We start from the raw sequence: 21265 nt of genomic DNA on the forward strand, positions 1-21265 counted from the left end.
ATATAAATCGAAGTTAACCTTCCCTTTTCTATTCGTCTATCGGTTAAATAAACGAAGGCTTAATTCAAAATCACTTTCTCTCCCGACACAGACATTTTGAATCATTGCAGCATAGCGATTTAACAAGCACATGTCCCCATAAATCTAATTAATTGTTTTCTGGCCCAAATTAATGTGCTCTTTATTGATCGACATAAATTTGAACCTTACAGATTCCATACATGATCTAACTGCAAACAGACCTCATTTTTTAAATAATATTTAGTTTCAAATATGTTGTAACGAATATATATTTACATTGATCGATTGAGAAATGCGAGTAAAAGAACATAGGCGAAGAGTTCATCTTTGGCAGTAAGGTATTTGAAAAGGTTGTCAAAATAGTTATTACAACTAGCTTATCAATAAACGTATAAATTAATTATTACAACTAACTTATTACTAACCTTCCTTATTATTAGTAAAATGTACAGTTATGATCATTTCCAGGAAACTGCTTTCCATGTTATTTTGAAGTCTAGATACACCTACAGTTCAGATATTCATGTGTTTGATAGAATCTGGTGACTGCATTCTTTTAAAAGGGATTACGGGAATTATAATGTATCTTATATGGCTCAGGATTGAAAGTCACGCGTATCCCCATGTGAAAAGTAGCTCCGGACTGAAAATAGTAAGTATTACACGTGATATGTAGTTCCGGACTCGAAATTATAAGTATTCAACGTGGTATGTAGTTCCTGACTGAAACTCGTTGAGCATTCCGCGTGTTATATAACTTCGAAGTGAAAATGGTGCACAACTTCAAATTCTACCTTTCTATCAATTACTTGGTTTTATTTAATTTTATTGATTCGTCAATAACTTAATATTAAAATGATATAAAAGAAAACATACAAAAATTTGCTATGCAAAACTTCATTTGGCGACAGCAACTGTCATTTAATGTGTACTGTTTGTTCTATATTTTGTGGACATGTTTTTCATTCATAATTCTTGCTACACGAAGTAAATGTTTTTACTAATTTTTAAATCAACAAAATGCAGCTATTAAATAGTCTGATTGGAAGAAAAACAACATCGACAATGATTATACAATGTTCTGGTCCGTACAAAGAAAACAGTATCATTGATTGCACATTTTTCGTTAGTATAAAGAAAAGAGAGCTTGATGTAAATAAAGTTCATCTCATATATTTTTTAATAAAATGTGTAGAATGTTGACATATGAATTAATTGAGTGGGGATATAATACGTATGGATGGAGATTAATTACTTGACTGTGTGGCTTACATGAGTTTGCTTGGGGACAGAAAATACAGCAAGGTGAGTTTTCACACTTAGTCACTAAGATTATTTAAGCCTGCTCACATACCTATGGTAAGACAGTCTCGACCGATCGATTTTGAAATTAAGTCTCTGAGTGAACAGTGCTTGCATGACATTCGATAAGTTCATGTCAGTTTGGAGAGCAGGATATATAACTAGAGGCAGGTACCCGTTCGTCAGTGTGTGCTTAAAGTAAAAAAATTTCCACGTAAGTTTTTTTTATTTTCCCTAACAAATAGATACACGTTAGTTTTATAATGAATATGAGAAATACTTTTTCCTACAGTTATCCATGTAGGTATCTTGTGCCAACAAATGCAAAATTTAAGTGTTACAACGGTTACATATGCTTGTATCTTTTGCAAACAAATGCCAATATGTAAGTGTTAGTGCGATTATCCATGTAGGTATTGTACCTTTTGCAAACAGATGCCAAAATACAAGTGTTACTGCATTTATACGAGTAAGTATTTTATCTTCTGCAAACAAGTGCCAAAAGACAACCACAAGTGACGGTCAAAGAGTAGACCAACCTACTGATATGAGTGAATTGTGACTGCATGTTACTTTTGACCCGGTTAAGTCGCGTACCGTAAGCAGGGTATAAAATGATGAGATATGCACTTCTATGCACTGGTGTCTGAAGTAAGTTATAATTTGATTAGTGTTAAGTTTATTAATATATTAATTAAATTTCTTTGCATCCACAAATATATATATATATACTTCGCTCAACCATTTTGATCATATATATATATATATATATATATATATATATATATATATATATATATATATATATATATATACACACATAGGTTAGAATCTACATGAATTTAGAGATTAAAAAGTATTCTTTGCTGTGACCATCATTTTGGAAATAATGGTCCAAGGGTAGTTGTAAACTCCTTGAAAATTGTACATGGTTTTGTATTTTTTGTTACTGGTAATTATTATATTTCATTAAATGTGATTGCAATGTGCTTTCGTGTTACTTTTGGTCGGTTTAGGTAAGTTAGAAAACATTGGCTTAACAATTGGATAAAGTAATAACTGTGCACGGTTGAATAGAATTGAGGGAACGAAGTTTGAATTCTGTCTTTTTATGTGATGTTTGTATTAGTATTAATTTATGTAGTCAGTATAAACAAAGATCTAAATATTTATAAGCAAATTTATTTGGGGCACTGTTTGATATTATTTATTGTTCTCCTCAATGTATTACTCGCAATTCCTGACCATCTTAGTAGATCGCTTGAAAAATGTTGCTTTAGTCCAAGAAAGTCTTTACTTAAAAAAATTCGATCAAGTGTTCATGTCGGCAAAAACGGTAATTATTTTTGTATTATTCTTACGTTTTATTTTGAGTTTTATAATTAATAATTTGTCAGCAAGTGTGAGTTTTATAATTAATAATTTGTCAGCAATTGTGAGTTTGGCTCTTTGAATATAACGTTTGTTTTTCTTGTTTTTAATATTTACTTTCTAGATAGTGTTATGTTTGCAAATGTCAGAATCCTTTTTGTTTTTTTTACAGTTCGTTCCAGTGATTACCTCCGTCCCGATATCTTCCGGAACAATAAAAGGTGTGCAGTCAAGGGATAATAAAAGGTGTGACTTGAACGACGAATTAAACTGACATATTCTGGTCCGTTTTGGTGATTCTATCCATCATTCAGCGCACCAGTATCTAAAGTAAGTTGTGTTCTTTTATTTTCCCTACTTCGTTTGACTCAGATTGTTACGGTACAAGAATTTGTTGCTGCTGCACGTTCCCAGTACTTAATTTTCACAGAATAATGACAGCAAACTTAAGTTTGAGAGTCCTGTATTAATTAAATATGACCTCTCATTCACCGAAAATGAGGTCCACTTACTTCGCCGAACCATTGTGATCATCTGCAGCAGTATTTGTTATACTGAATTTTTTTTTTCCTCCTGATAGATTGATAGACCTGATTCCTATGTCTTGAAATTCGCTGTTTTTTTGTGTGTGTGGCTGTTACTGTTAAGATTTATTTGGCTGTTATTGTTACTATTTTATTCAGCTGTTCTTGTCTTTATTTAGTTGATACTGTTCGCGTTTTATTTGGCTGTCACTTTTAGTGTTTATTTGGTTGTCCCGGTTAGAGTTTATTTGGCTGTTACTGTTAATGTTTATTTGGCTGTTACTGTTAATGTTTATTTGGCTGATACTGTGACCATTTTATTTAGCTGTCATTGTTAGTGTTTATTTGGCTCTTACTGTTAGTTTTGTGTGACTTACTATTTCATACTGCTGTTAATGTTTATTTGGCTGATAATGTGACCGTTTTATCTGGCTGTCATTGTTAGTGTTTATTTGGCTGTTACTGTTAGTTTTATGTGACTGTTACTGTTTCATTTGGTTGTTAACGTTAACGTTTATTTGGCTGATACTGTGACAGTTTTATCTGGCTTTCATTTTTAGTGTTTATTTGGCTGTTACTGTTTTATGTGACTGTTACTGTTTCATTAGGCTGCTACTGTTAGAGTTAATTTGGCTATTACTGTTAGTGTTTTAATTGGCAGTTACGATTAGTGTTTATTTGGATGTTACGGTCAGTGTTTTCTTTGGCTGTTACTCTTAGTGTTAATATTGTCAGTTTCAAACACCTATCCACACCACCCCTCTTAAAACAAAGCAGAGATATTTTGCCTCACATATCCGATATTAAGAAGAAAATAACTTACGACTGAGAGCACGATGATGACCTACTTGATTGGAACCTACTCAGTCTCCCGCGTTTAATACGCTTTCAAACGTCTAATGTTTCTTTTGGGTTCCGTGGTTTTCTCGACTTCCGAGATCACATTGCAAACATTGTATACCTTTGGCAACGAGGACGTAACGTAATCAGGCAGTGCGCACATGCAGAAATGTATAAAAATGGTATGCACAGAGAAACTCATAAACGTGTATATTCCCTAATTGAAGACAGTGGAATATTCTACCTGCAAACACGCACACACACGCGAAATTATGGATATGTACATAAAACATACTGTAACGAGGAAAACCCATTAACTTTAAGTTTCATTTCGTCAATGTGATTTTCGCGTCATTAAAGTTGATGTTCTGATTTTAAAGTTTGGCGGGTTTTGTAGTGCCATATAACGTCTTAGTTTTGGGTCACGTGATTTTGTCTGGGTACATATATACGTCACAACTGTGGCTGCTATGGCGGTGTGTTGGAAAGCAGTATAGTGTGAAGACGTCCCCTGCAGGTGTAGCAGTGAGTGCAACCACCCCGCCAGAGCAAGCACATTTGGTCGAATTTCGTCGGACAGGAGAGAGACAGGCCAAGGAATCGGAAAAGAGTAGGGACAAGGTCTTTAGTAGACCAAACGACCGGTGCTACAAGACTCGACCAAGGAACGCAGAGGTCTTGGACAATACGCGTTTTGATTGAGGATAACTCTTCTTTCATCATTTCGCACTGTCATCTCTCTCTCACTCTATCTCGATCGAATAATGACGCGACTCTGCGACCAAGTGGGCGACCGGAGGAAGACCCAGTATGCAACTCTGCGACAAAGTCGGCGACCAAAGGAAGACCAGTTGGCGACCAGAGGAAGACCAGTCGGTGACCCAATCGGCGACTCTGCGACCAAGTCGGCGACAGAGGAAGACCAGTCGGTGACTCGGCGACAAGAAGCCAGAAAAAATACGGTATCCCGCTGAGGTAGAAATCTGTCACACTCTGGAGCGCCAGTCCTCCGAGATTCAGCGGGGTATCACTCTAAATACAAGACCTATCATAAAGAACCCGTGATAGCGAGACTCGTGCAACTGTTGCTGAGAGAGTATTACAATATTACTGTATTTTTTTCGGTGACATTTGAGGAAAATTGGAACCGATCTTACGAGCCCGTCCATTTCTAACAGCCTGGTTGCTTTTGTACAAGTATATGCCAGAGGTGTTATTTAAACATCCAAATACTATGTAATGGAATATGTCGCCCTCGGTCCCAAAATGGTCCCCAATTATACACCACAAGAATGATAAAGTCATAGTCATATACAACTGATTTGATAAGATATAAAAAAAATGTACCATGTACATGCAGTATATTGCATTCGATAAAACTGGTTGATATTCGATAGTAGTTGCAATCATATCCGACGATAGATAAATCGCTTATATTGTTCTCGGGGTATATACAATAGATAAATCAGGGTGATCAATAACACACCTATTCCTGTATTGAAAATTTGAAATAATGACACAATCGTGTACCAAAAATAGAAGACAGACTGACTTGTCAATGTACTGCCGGTTCAGACACTGGTTTCTTGCAGACATCAATTTCACGTCATATTCCGATTCATTCAGCCATGACAATGATGTAATGGATATAGCTAACACTTTTCCTCGTGTGTAATTTAGGTAAGCTACTGATCATTTAGAAACCACTTTAGCGCCAATTTCTTTATGTTTTTAAAAAAAATTCTTTTTGTGAGTCTTCGTGGGTCATATGAGCTGCGGTGTCGAAGTGGTTATCGTGCAGGACTCGCGAGCGAAACAGTACGGCTTCGAATCATCTCAGACCGGTTACGGTGGTGAAGCAGTTTACTTCAATTACCTCGGCTCAAAAGAACGTTATGTGTTACTGTGCTATTTGGAACCAGTTTTAAGTTTATTGACTTCCGGTATGTCACGCATTCATAGGCGATATCAATGGGGATTTGTTGTAAAGTTTATACTAATCTAATCCGTTCCAGGCTAAATAATAGCCAACAATGAACATTAAAACACATTGCTTACTTTCATTGCATTAGTTATAATTATATAAAGGGTCTAACCCAATAGTAACTGTTACTGGTTTCCAACCTTAAACACGCCGTGCCTACATGCCTGAACGATCAAAGATGAGCAAAAAATTAGCAAAAAGATTGAAGATGAATTTTAAAAAAAGATCAAGCGAAACAAATTATAGTCTTGCTAATGAAAAAAAAATTAACAGGTGAAGATTAATCTGATTTACTTTGCAAGTGTATTGTAAATATAGGAATTCAAAACTTACTATATTGTTTCATAATTATCTTTTCATTTCGATGCTTTTTTTACGCTTCGATTAAACACAATGATAACTTGTGTTCCGTGTGATTAAAGAAGTACCATTGATCCTAAACTCTGTCAAAGTAAGATTTTTGGGCGTTTTTCTCCTGCATGCCAGACCTTGCAAAATGTAATATTTGTGATTTGCATGGCATAATTAATCATTTTAACCTTTATTCATCTTTATACGACTAAATCTGATGAGTCAGTGATATAAAGACCATTGTTATGTAAAATGGGTCTTACCATATAAACATATATATCATTTAACAGCAATTAAATGGATGAAGTATCAAAAATAACATCGCATTACACGCTTTTTACGTTTATATCAAATAGCTTTCGCTCATTTACATCAGAAGTCACTTAACTGAATGTTAGATATTTATAAAAAAAATACTCGAAAAAATTGGTGTACATTTTTTTCGATGATTTAGAACATGATTTAAATGGAATAATTTGTTTTTGCAAAAACAAAATTAATTAGCCGCAACCGCCCCTCCAAAAAATCATTCATGCGATTTGAAAGCATACCAACTGTCTATTAATTTTATTTTAATTCTAAGGTTACACTTAAATTCCTATATGTATTATTATTATTATATCCGGGGGCCCCGAGTGGCCGAGTGGTCTAAAGCGCTCACCGTTCCGGATCACTGCCATCTCACCTCTGTCTGCGTATGTTCGAGTCCAAGGCTCGGCTAGCGTGGGTACGTGGGAAAGCCTGCCAGTAGCTTCTCGTGAGTCGGTGGTTCTTTCCTGGGATTTCCAGGGTTCTTCCTCCACCAGTTATACTGGCCGCCATATATGGCCTATCTTGTGCTGAAAAATGGCGTTAAACCCTAGAACAACAACAACATTATTATATCCTATTTACTTAATGTTCGCTTCCTTTATGTTCATGAGGTGTTTTAGAGTCGCATGGAACATTTTTGTCTTCAACAAATTTTCAACCAATATTTAATATAATGAAATTGTTAAAGAACATTATTTGTCCTGTCCATTGGTGTCGAACCCGTGCTAGTGAAACATTGAGACATGGGAGTTACGTTTCCGAAAGTTTTAGTTTTGGGTTAAATTGGTATTATTTCCAAAACACTTTGATAGATTATCACAATTTATTTCATGAATCATTACGAAATTTTGAGAGAAAAAATACATTTTACCACATGCTTGATAGCCTTTATTAGCCTTCATTTAACAGCAATTAAATGGATGAAGTATCAAAAATAATATCGCATTACACGCTTTTTACATTTATATCAAATAGCTTTCGCTCATTTACATCAGAAGTCACTTAATTGAATGTTAGATATTTATTAAAAAAATACTCTAAAAAAATTGGTGTACATTTTTATTCAGTGATGTAGAACATAATTTAAATGGAATAATTTGTTTTTGCAGAAACAAAATTAATTAGCCGCAACCGCCCCTCCAAAAATCATTCGTGAGATTGGAAAGCATACCAACTGTCTATTAATTTTATTTCAATTCTAAGGTCACACTTCAACAGTTTGTTTAATTTTGGGTTAAATTGGTACTATTTCCTACACACTTTGATAGATTATCACAATATATGGCATGAATCATTACGAAATTTTGAAGAAAAAAAAAAAATTTACCACATGCTTGCTAGCCTTTATTACCTTGGGGTCAAGGTCACGATCACGTATACTTTGTTTTATGGTCCTAGTTTAAGGTCACGATCACGTAACTTTGTTTTATGGTCCTAGTTTAAGGTTGACCAACGTATATATTTGAGAATATTCGCCGATAACTGCCATCCAGACCACTTCGGCTAAAACGAATCAAAGACTGACTGTGAAGGTGCAAATTAGAACTTTTTTTCATTCGCTACTTCTGTCTACCTTACAGTCAATCCAATTGTAGAATTAACCGATTACATTTCTGTTTCTGCTTTTCGAAGATGTGACAGATGAATAAAATGTATGATTTTTATACAGGCTATTGCGCTGAGATAAATTCTAGGCATATGTTTGGATCGCAGAAATAGTCCAGGTGGACCGAACATACTCTGCACCGTCGTCTCTAGTTCGAGTGTCTTGTGACTTTTTCCACCCCATTTTAAATATTTCGACATTTTTGTTATGTTATTGGGTCAGAGCGTGCCCATTCCGAGGTTGAGAGAACAGATGCTCAACTCGAGCTTAAATTTTGAAAAAAGCAATAACCTGAAGGGAAAAATAAATCATACCGAGTGAAAACAATTTCCTCAGATATTCCACATTACCTGTTCCAATATAGGACCCTTTTCTTTTATACTATAAAAGAGACAAGGTAAGTAATTTCCAAAAACTTCGTTCCACGCGTTACCATCGATATCCATCTGCTATGTCCGTCTTTGAAGGCACACGACCATAATCTATGGCTTGTTTTACTCTATTCATCAAGCGATCACTGATTTTTCTGCGTTGCACCAAACTGATCCTACGGAGTCCGAAACATTAGAATTGCGCGAATTTTGCTCGTAGGACAAACTTATGCTCACGTGCAATGTGCTCTATTTACTAAAAAGTACGGTGTTTGCCACTCTACGATACATTCCTTCAGTAACAGGAGAAGTTCCAACTCAACACTAACTCGATTCAACTTTAGGAATCATGTTCCATAAAAACAGTAGACATCTTAATATTAAGTCCACACAGATCAAATGCACGTTACAATCACTTTCAAAACGTCTCGACTATACAGCACACACGTTCACGACGAAACATGATTCCCTCAAAAGGTAACATCATGAACCAGATGCATGGGTGTTATTTAAGTATTACTCTTTGAGCCAATCATATTTCGCCGTTAACGTTATTTATTGTTGACATCATGTGACTAATGGACCTCTGATATCATGGACATGCAGGTCTTTTTATTAGTGCGGTGAGTTCAAGGTCAACTTTCATCAACGCTGCTGTTTCAGTGGATATTGTACTCGCAATTTCTGAGACTAAATCATCTTCCTATCGACTTTATGCAGGTTTGGTTCGTTGTCAGATCGTTTAAGTTTGTTAGGCTAGCTAGTACACGGCTACCCCATGCAGACAACGCGAGGTGGCGGCGACTTCCAGTTTTTTTTTGATTGGCAATAGACTCTGAAACGAGTACTAACACGACGATTTAATTTTTCTAAACAATTTTTTTTAAGTACAATCTTCATGGAAGATGCTGTTATTTTAACAGTAAAAGTAACTCTAGAATGTGAAGTTTTTCAGGGAAAAGAAAATATACCAGAACAAACTCATGAAAACCCATTGCTGGCATACTGAGCTCTGATACCACTATTTACACGAGCAGTTATCATCATTTCATGAAGATTTTAACAGTGGTAGCTCAACAAATCTTTACACAGTATAATTACAAAAAGTAGACTTTTCCCCAAAGACCTTTTCAAGTTAAAGCTGTTTTTGTAACCCCCTCCACCCACTAATGGCAAAAGCATTTCTTTTGAACTCAAACATCTAATGCTTAAATTTTATTAAAAATATGATATAACAGTATATGTTTTTCCCATTAAAGAGACCATGATATGTGTGCTGCTTGTACACAGATCGTTACTGGCTTTAAATCCATTTTTCTGTGGTGAAAAGAAATTAATGTTTTGCTTGCAATATTAGTGTGGTCAGCATGGTAAAAAAGGGTAAATATAATAACTTGAGAAAAAAAAATACTGTTTTAATCTTTATAGATCGTAGAAGTCCCAGGGCTCTATTCAGTGTGCTGTAAAAACCTTGGACAGTAATTTTCATTTCATTATAGTTCATGTTTGATTTTAAATCTTAGCGGGCTGTGTAGCACCGGCTAGCGGCTTAGGTTTGGTCACGTGATTCCGCCTAGGTATTATATACGTGCTAACTGTGCCTGCACTGGCGGTGTGTTATGAAATGGTTTTGTGTGAAGACCTTCTTGCAGGTATAACCACCCGCCGGAGCATGCACGAATGGTCGTCGTTCGCCGGACAAGAAAGGGCCAGGCCGGGGAATTTAAAACGTGTAGGGACAGGGTCTTTCGTTGACCAGGATCTAGACGCTACAAGGCTCGTCAAAGAAACGTGGAAATCTTGCGACAAAGCACATTTTAACTGAAGATATCTCTTCTCTCACCATTTCGCTCCGTCTCTCTCTCGATCTCGATCTCGATCAAGTAACGACGCGCGACCGCGACCTTGTCGGCGTCACATTCAGCGACTCAGTAGACGACTCTGCGACTTGCGACCCAGTCGGCGACTCTGGGAGCAAGTTAGCGATCCAGTCGTCGAATCTGCGACCAAGTCGTTGACTCAGCGACTCAGTCAGCGACCCGTCAACCCCGTCGACGATCCAGTCGACGACACAGACGGCGACCACAGGACACCCAGTCGACGACTCAGCGATCCAGCGACTCAGTCGGCGACAAGAAGCCAGGAATAAGAGAATAAGACGGGTATCCCGCTTGGGTAGACATCTGTCTCAGATTCAGCAAGGTATCACTTCAGACACAAAGACCTATCCTAAAGAACCTGAGATAACGAGACAAGGGGTAGTGTAGCCGAGGGAGTATTCCGTTTCAGTACCATGTCAAAGTGCGGTGTCTTCATCACATCTACGGCATAAACCATTTTAATTTCAAGGATGTTTTCGAACTAGAGTAGATCCCTTTGCATTATTTTTACTGTCCTGTTGCCCTAATTCTGGAGAAGTAGGTTTACTTTTATAAACAACGTTGCATTCTGTTTTTGATGAATGAAGTGTTTCTCTCAAAATTAAACAAAATCCGGTTTAAGAAATATCAGTTCCTTCCCCCCCATTAAAATAGTATGTGCCTGAAGAGGCTACACCTCATAGATTCATATATTTTTTTTGTGCACGAAATCCGTGAAAATGCTTGAAACATGTTAAATTGCCTTATGCTTTTTCATGAGAACAGTTGTTGAAAATTTATTATAGACTCACTAATTTCTGGATTTTCTGCAGATCTCACTTATTCTCTTAACAGTTTTGGGTGAAATTTGTGAAATTGTATGAATCATTTGAAACTATCTTATATTTTAAACAAGAAAACATTTAGTTCAAATTTATTACAGTTTTAGTCTCATTAATAATTCAGAAGGACGAAAATAAATTTGGAATAAGCTCTGGTTTCTCTTTAAGCCTACGAAATGGCAGTGGAAATGTCAACACAGATATCCGTAACTGAAGATTCAGTTTCGTTGGTCGAAGAAGAGCTCGAGCCTCTTACAAATGGAGACCAATCAAAGAAAGTCAAGGTAGGTGTATGTAGAGGAGATAAACTCGAAGTTTGAAACCAAATAGTTAGCCTATAGTGTGTCGAGTCTTGAGAAGGGGGCATAATCAGTTACTAGGATAAGTAGGTCAGTTGTTATGGTTAATGCTGTGTTGCCTCGTTGATATGGAGTTCACTTATCTTATGTTCACTGTTCATATAATTGTTATAAGCCACTGTGATAGTTATATTTTCATGCAAACTAGTATAGCAAATTAATTTTTTTCACATTTTTTAATCGTTGAAATTATAGCTCACCTGGCGTTAGGTCAAGTATGAAAAACAGAATGGCACTACGTGCATCATGTGTCATGAACAATGAACAATTGCCATTTTAATTTTGTTCTCTAAAAACCATGATACCAATTTTGAGGAAATTTAGCAAAAGCATTCTGCCATGAAGAGCCTCAATTTTTGTACAATTATGTCGATCTGGTACGAAATAAGGCCACTGTTTTAAAAAATAGTAAATACCCTTTAAGTGACAACTTATTTAAAAAAAAACAAAAACCAAAAACGCTGGACAGAATTTGTTCAGATTTGTAAGAAGGCATCATGACACTGAGGGCTTTATAAATGTATGCAAATGATGTTGATCTGCCATTAAAGATGGCTACCATTACTAAAAATAAAAAAACTCTTGGATGACTTCTCCAAAACAACTGAACATAATTTGATCTTATTTAATAGTCCCTTGTGCAACTGTAGGATCATTGCAGAATGAGCATGTCTTATGCTTTCATTTGTACATGATGCACATGTCTAATCTGGCATCAGATATGGAGGATATTGCTGACAAGATGGAAGCATTTGTGTAACTTTGTTTTTAAAAAAATAAACTGAACAGAATTTTACCAACTTTGTCAAGCCTTTCAGTATTGGACAAATTATGCTGATGTGCCATCAAATGTGGATGAAAATATAAAACCTGAAGAAATATTGAAAAAGTTTTCATAAAATAATCAGTCAGTGGCATTGAAAGGAATTCTACATAATGGCATTGAAAGGAATTCTACATATGGCATTGAAAGGAATTCTATATAATGGCATATAAATATGCAGTATGTAGATGGCCTGATTTGATTTTGGGGTCATTGCAGTTTTTCAATTATTATGCTTATCTTATCAGTCCAGGGGCCCCGAGTGGCCGAGTGGTCTAAAGCGTTCTTCGTTACGGATCACTGCCATCTCACCGCTGTCTGCGTGGGTTCGAGTCTCGGATTCGGCTAATGTGGGTATGTGAGAAAGCTTGCCAGTAGCTTCTCGTGGGTCGGTGGTTCTTTCCCGGGTTTTCCCGGGTTCTTCCTCACCATTAATACTGGCCGCCATGTATAGCCAATCGCGTGCTGAAAAATGGCGTTAAACCCAACAACAACAACAACAACTTATCAGTCCAGGTACATAGCATTTTAGATTTAATTGCACTACTCCGGTGTCCTATTGGTTAGAGCCTCCGCCTCGCATGCGGGAGGTCATGGGTTTGATCCCTGGCCGAGTCATACCAAAGACATAAAAATGGTACTAACAGCTGCCTCGCTTGGCACTCGGCATTAAGAGGTTAGTTTTAGGACTGGTCGGCCTGGTGTCAGGATAATGTGACTGGGTGGGACATCATGCTACATGTCTGCGGCATGATGCCCCAGTGCTAGACATCACCTTAAACTGCCACATTGCAGACATCACAGCGATATGACTGGAAAATTGTTAAAGTTACATTAAAATCAAAATCACTCACTCATTGAACTTTGACATTTTGTAAGATGTAAAAACCACGTAGTATAAACACAATTAAGTTAAAACAATTTCCAACAGATAAATGAAGTTCAGCATGCATGCTTGCATGTATATGAAGCGTACCTAATTAGATTTTCATGTAGTTTTAGCAATATTTCAAATTTTTATAAATTTCTTTATTTTATTTCGTACACTCTGTTAAATTAATTACGAAAAATAGCACTGGGCAAGGTCTGTAAAAAAATGCCTAAACACCTTGTTTCCATCATATATACAAATACTGTTTAGATCCTTCCTTAAGACTATGAACTCCATTAGAAAACTGAAGTATTACTCAGATACAATAATGGTCTTGAATGTGTTGCAAAGTCAAATAATATTGTCTCTTGTGACTTGTAAAAAAAACCCAGATGATAAGCATATGATGTACTTGAAATTGGACTCTTGGCAAGCATCACTAATTATTAGCTAAATTATCTATTTTAATTAAACTGTTATATTGCTACAGTTTTGATAAATAAAGCCATTGTTTCGCTTTTGCTGATAGTGGAAGTTGGATTTCAGTATGTGACTATATTAGCACATGTTGAGAGTCCATTCTAGGTTACACACTAATATTATATTAAGAGAAGAAAATGGTGGCCTGGAAGAAGATGGTACCTTGAAAAGTTACACATAACTCTTGCAGATGAAACAGGGAATTTGTTTTTTTTATTTTAAAGTTGCACTTTTTAATGGAATTATCATATTATTTGCTTCCAGGTAATGGTCAAACTAAAACTTAACTAATCCTGACCATGCAACTATATAAGGTTTTGTTTAAAATGACCAATCCTGGTCATCAGACTATCAGGTTTTGTTCACACAGACTGATCCCGTGCATGAGACAATAAGGTTTTGTATAGCCCTGGCAAATATGAAGATATTTTCTTTCTGTTATAGTTTACAGTGAGTAAAGTCAATGACGATATAGAAAAGGACCATGACAATCAACAAAGGCAATCCAAGGAACAGCTAACAAGTCTGCTGCATCTGGAAAGTCAAGATTCCAAAGACAGTCAGCAAACATATACTGACACACTCACACAGAATAGTATAACAGCCTTGATTTCCGCCAAATTCAGGGTAAGTTTCTCCTTAATATGGTTGACTAACCATGAAGTCACTGCTTTGGTGGCCTAAGTGATTATAGGGTCCACCTCATATGCAGGGTGTCGGTGGTTCGAACCCCGTCCTAATCATACCAAAGACTTATAAAAATGATACTTGCAGCTGCTTTGCTTGGCAGTGGCGTCACTAGTTTTAGTGTCACCCAGTGCGACAACTCATGGTGTCACCCCCCGCGGACCTCCTTCCTGCACAAAAATTCAAATATTTTATAGTCATGTGCAGTAACTCATGGTGTCACCCACATGGACCTCCTTCCTGAACAAAAATTCAAATTTTTCATAGTCATTTTGGTGTCACCCTCTCTGATGGTGTCACCCGGTGCAGTCCACACCCCCACACCTCACTTGTGATGCCACTGTCACTTGGCACTCAGCAGTTAGAGGTTCATGTTAGGACTGCCCGGCCTGGTGTCACAATAAGATGACTGGGTGGGACATGATGCTACATGATGCAGCACTATGCCCCAGTGCTAGAAGTCACTATAAACTGCCACACCTCAGACATCGTAGTGATAGGACTGAAAAAATTGTTAAAGTTATGTTAAAAATCAAAATCACACACACACACAAACACACACATATTCCTGAAGTTGCATAATATATGCTGAACCCTACGATATGCCCTGAAGCCTCATGATATGTTATGAAACCCCATGATATGCTCTGAGGCCCCATGATACACCCTGAAGCCTCATGATATGTTATGAAGCCCAATGATATGCCCTGAGGCCCCATGATACACCCTGAAGCCCCATGATGTTATGAAGCCCCATGATGCACCCCAAAGCCCAGTGATACACCCTGAAGCCCCATGATATGCCATGAGGCCTCATGATATGTTAGGAAGCCCCACGATATGCCCTGAGGCGCCATGATGCACCCTGAAGCCCCATGATATACCATGAAGCCCCATGATATGCCATGAAGCCCCATGATATGCCGTGAAGCCCTATGATATGCTCTGCTTGATAAAAACATGCTGCAACTGCTGTACTCTCCTCCAGAAGTAGGGTAAGCATCTTTCTGATATAGTATTTCTTCCAAGACAAACCCATGAACAGTATCACTGCATTACTTTACTCCAAATTGAAGGAGAGAGCACTTTAAATGTGTATTTTAAGATCTAAAAGGGAACCTATTTTACTTTGAATTATTATTTGTTTGTTGTCATTATTATTATTATTATTATTATTGGTGGTGGTGGTGTTTGCTGTTGTTCCTGTGAAATTAGGAAAATCTTCAGTGAGTGTCATTAACTTGTAAAGCTCTAAAACCTCAATTCCCACACATAGTAGTTGCAGGAGTAAAATTCTACACTCAGTATTAGTTTCCATTTTCAGTCTTCTTTTCTTTCCATAGCAAAAGAACAGTAACAATAATCTGATTGGTAACAAAGTTATAATCTTCTCAATATTTATAATTATCATCAATTACTATGGGTATACATGACACTGTAATCAATTACAATGGGTATACATGACACTGTAATCAATTACAATGGGTATAGGTGACATATTATCATTGATTACAATTGGTATAGGGGACATATTGTCATTGATTACTATGGGTATTGGTGACATATTGTCATTAATTACTATGGGTATTGGTGACATATTATCTTTGATTACTATGGGTATAGGTGACATTATCATTGATTACTTTGGGTATAGGTGACATACTATCATTGATTATTGTGGGTATAGGTGACATTATCATTGATTACTTTGGTATAGGTGACATATTATCATTGATTACTATGGGTATAGGTGACATACTATCATTGATTATTGTGGGTATAGGTGACATCATATCATTGATTACTATAGGTATATGTGACATATTATCATTGATTACTATGGATATAGGTGACATATTGTCATTGATTACTATGGGTATAGGTGACATATTGTCATTGATTACTATGGATATAGGTGACATATTATCATTGATTACTATGGATATAGGTGACATATTGCCATTGATTACTATGGGTATAGGTGACATACTATCATTGATTACTATGGATATAGGTGACATATTACCATTGATTACTATGGGTATAGGTGGCAGCATATCATTGATTACTATGGGTATAGGTGACATATTATCATTGATTATTATGGGTATAGGTGACTTCATATCATTGGTTACTTTGGGTATAGGTGACATATTGTCATTGATTACTATGGGCAAGGGTGACATTATCATTGATTACTATGGATATAGGTGGCATATTATCATTGATTACTATGGGTATATATGACTTCATATGATTGGTTACTCTGGGTATATGTGACATGTTGTCATTGATTACTATGGGTATATATGACTTCATATCATTGGTTACTTTGGGTATAGATGACTTATTGTCATTGATTACTGTGGGCATGGGTGACATATTATCATTGATTACTATAGGTATATGTGACATATTGTCATTGATTACTATGGGTATAAGGGACATTATAATATCACTTACTGTGTTTATAGGTGACATATTATCATTGATTACTATGGGTATAGGTGACATATTGTCATTGATTACTAAGGGTATTGGTGACATATCATTAATTACTATAGGTAAAGGTGACTTCATGTCATGGATTACTTTGGGTATAGGTGACATCATATCATTGTTTACTATGGGCATGGGTGACATATTGATTAATATGGGTATAGGTGACATATTGTTGTTGATTACTTCGGGTATTTTTGGCATACTATCATTGATTACTATGGGTATAGGGGAAATATTATCATTGATTATTTTGGGTATAGGGAATATTGTATCATCACTTACTATGGATATAAGGGGCATTGTTATCATCACTATGTTTGTTGGTGACATATTATCATTGATTAATATGGGCATAGGTGGCATATTGTCATTGATTACTATGGGTATTGGTGACATATTGTCATTGATTACTTTGGGTATTGGTGATATATTCATTGATTACTATGGGTAAAGGTGACATCATGTCAATGATTACTTTGGCATAGGTGACATTATCATTGATTACTATGGATAAAGGTGACTTCATATCATTGGTTACTTTTGGTATAGCTGACATATTGCCATTGATTACTTTGGGTACTGGTGACATCATATCATTGATTACTATGGGTATAGGTGACATATTATCATTGATTACTATGGGTATAGGTGACATATTGTCATTGATTACTATGGGTGTAGGTGACATATTTTCATTGATTACTATGGGTATAGGTGACATATCATTGATTACTATGGGTAAGGTGACATATTGTCATTGATTACTATGGGTATAGGTGACATATTGTCATTGATTACTATGGGTATAGGTGACATATTGTCATTGGTTACTATGGGTATAGGTGACATTGTCATTGGTTACTTTGGGTATAGGTGACCTATTATCATTGATTACTATGGGTATATGTGACATATTATCATTGATTACTTTGGGTATAGGTGACATATTGTCATTGATTACTTTGGGTAAAGGTGACATTATCATTGATTACTATGGGGTTAGTTGACTTCATATCATTGTTTACTTTGGGTATATGTGACATTATCATTGATTACTATGGATATAGGTGACATTGTCATTGATTACAATGGGTATAAGGGATATTGTATTATCACTTACTATGTTTATAGGTGACATATTATCATTGATATTTAGGGTATTGGTGACATATTATCATTGATTACTAAGGATATTGGTGACATCATATCATTGATTACTATAGGTTGGTGACATCATATCATTGATTACCGTAGGTTGATGACATATCATTGATTACTATAGGTAAAGGTGACTTCATATCATGGATTACTTTGGGTATAGGTGACATCATATCATTGTTTACTATGGGTATTGGTGACAAATTATCATTGATTACGTCAGGTATATGTGACACATTGTCATTTATTACTATGGGGATTGGTGATATATCATTGTTTACTATGGTTATGCATGACATTTGTTGTTGATTACTATGGGTATTGGTGGCATAGTATCATTGATTACTATGGGTAATGGTGACATTATCATTGATTACTATGGGTATTGGTGGCATATTATCATTGATTACTATGGGCATAAGTGACATATTGTAATTGATTACTTTAGGCAATGGTGGCATATTGTCATTGATTACTCTGGGTATTGGTGACATATTGTCTTTGATTACTTTGGGTGTTGCTGACATTATCATTGATTACTGTGGGTATAGGTGACATCATATTATTGATTATTTTGGAATTGGTGACATATTATCATTGATTGCTACGGGTATAGGTGACATATCATTGGCTTCATATTATTGGCTACTTTGGGTATAGGTGACATATTGTCACTGATTATTATGGGTATTGATGATATCATATCAGTGATTACTATGGATATAGGTGACTTATTATGATTGATTACTATTGGTATTGGTGACATTATCATTGATTACTTTGGGTATAGGTGACATATTGTCACTGATTACTTCGGGTATTGGTGACATATAATCATTGATTACTATAGGTATAGGTGACATAATATCAATGATTACTTTGGGTATAGGTGACATAATAAATATCATTGATTACTTTGGTATAGGTGACATATCATTGATTACTGTGGGTATAGGTGACTTCATATCATTGGTTACTTTGGGTATAGGTGACATTGATTACTATGGGGATAGTTGACTTCATATCATTGTTTACTTTGGGTATAGGTGACTTATTATCATTGATTACTTTGGGTATAGGTGACATAGTATCATTAATTGCTATCAGTATAGGTGACATATCATTGATTACTATGGGTATAGGTGACATACTATCATTGATTACTATGGATATAGGTGACATATTATCATTGATTACTATTGGTATAGGTGACTTATTATTGTTGGTTACTTTGGGTATAGGTGACATATTGTCATTGATTACTATGGGTATTGGTGACATTGTCATTGACATATATGGGAATAAGTCACATATTAAGAATTTTCAGATTCTTATTTGATCATGTTTCTTCCTATTCTTTCACAACTCCTTTTGAAAGCGTTGAATATATGAATTTGAAATATATTCAGTATATTTCCATTTAGTATACTAAATTCATCAAATAAAGAAAACCTGATTGGTCAAAGTGACACACTGTCATACTGGTGTAATAATAAACTATTGTCTTATGTCAGTGTAGGTGAAAGTAATACTTGTGTCCATTGATCTGTTTATCTGTCCTTGTATCTGACACTTGACTGCAGAATTAGACCTGCAGTTTTTGATTGATTGCCAGGAACTTTGGTAAATTTTAAAGTCATAACCTAAAGAATCTGATGCACATAATGGTTAATTACATTTTCCCCAATATTCATTCGATTTATTGATTGTTCTTCTTTTGTCTGGTTGTTTATTGCAGTATATGACACAACGTCATGTGTGCAACTAGTTCTGTAGTGTTTTAAAATTTGGTAAATATTATTGGCATGTCCAGAAGATGGTCATATCAACAAATTACTTTGCACCCACAAGTTTTGCTAGCATCATTGTCATTTTTGTCTTGTAGTTTAATTCAAAGTAAAAAGCAATGCCATTGGTGTTTCTAGTTTTTCAGCCTGTCTTGTGATGTTTAGCTCACCTGAGTGGGTTATGGTGCTTCATTTGTTTTTGCATAGTCTACTTTCAGTTCACAATTAATATCTACGTGACTGGACATTTTCTCAAAAATTGATCAACAGAATTTGACCAAATTTGATAGAAACTGGCTGAAGCTGATTTAGATTTGTTAACCTGATGCTAATCTTTCATCATGATAATAGTAATAATAATAATAATAATAATAATAAGAATAATAATAATGAGGACTTTGTATAGTGCCTAATCTTTAGAAGCTATAAACGCTTTACAATATTTGACAACACCTAAAACACAGAAAAACATATAGTGCTATGATAACAAAAAACAAACATCTTGAAATTAGAAAACATAAAAAACATGCTGAAAATATTTAAGGTAGGAAACATTATTAGGTCTTTAAGTTTGTTCTTGCAGTCGAAATAGGTGAGTTTTAAGAGCACTCTTGAATGGGATCACTGTGTCTAAGTTCAGTAGGCAGTTCATTCCGCATTGCTGGGCCCTGGTATGCAAAAGAATGTTGTCCATATGACTTCATTTTCATAGCGGGAATAAGGAGTATACGATTTTCAGAAGAGGAGCGTAAGTATCTTGCTGGTGTGTACACATGGGTGAGGTCGGATAGGTATGTTGGACTGGAGTCCATCAGTGAAACGTAGCACAGAGAACACATTTTGTGTTTGATTCTGGATCAAATGGATAGCCTGTGTAGGGTACAGAGCAGCAGGGAGGTGTGCTCTGATTGTGGTACTCTAAGGATGATCCGAGAAGCTGTGTTCTGAACTTTTTGAAGTTTCTGGAGTAGATATTGAGATAAACCAGACAGAATTGAGTTAACAATAATCAAGTCTTGAAAGTACCAATGAACAGACAAGTATTTTAGTGGCATCAACTGAAAAATATTTGCAAATGGGGCTGATGCATCTCAGCTCAAGATATGCAGCCTTGCATATGTTCATGACATGTTGGTGCAATGTGAGAGTACTGTCCAGAGTAACACCTAGGTTTCATACTGACTGTGTGAATATAATGTTGGTGCTTCTGATATT

At 35.9% G+C, this 21265-nt stretch overlaps 1 pseudogene across 1 annotated transcript in view; it reads left to right on the forward strand.

Moving 5' to 3' along the window:
- The first annotated feature begins 11559 nt into the window (after nucleotides 1–11559).
- The window catches only part of LOC149785823 (H(+)/Cl(-) exchange transporter 7-like), a 121510-nt pseudogene continuing 111804 nt past the window's right edge, over nucleotides 11560–21265 (forward strand). The window contains exons 1-2 of the transcript XR_016413460.1: nucleotides 11560–11667; nucleotides 14361–14543. The product of XR_016413460.1 is annotated as a H(+)/Cl(-) exchange transporter 7-like (transcript). The remainder of the gene's footprint in view (nucleotides 11668–14360; nucleotides 14544–21265) is intronic.

This window comes from Sinohyriopsis cumingii, chromosome 13 (assembly GCF_028554795.1).
Source record: "Sinohyriopsis cumingii isolate HCF-2022 chromosome 13, ASM2855479v2, whole genome shotgun sequence".
NCBI classification, from domain to species: Eukaryota; Metazoa; Mollusca; class Bivalvia; order Unionida; family Unionidae; genus Sinohyriopsis; species Sinohyriopsis cumingii.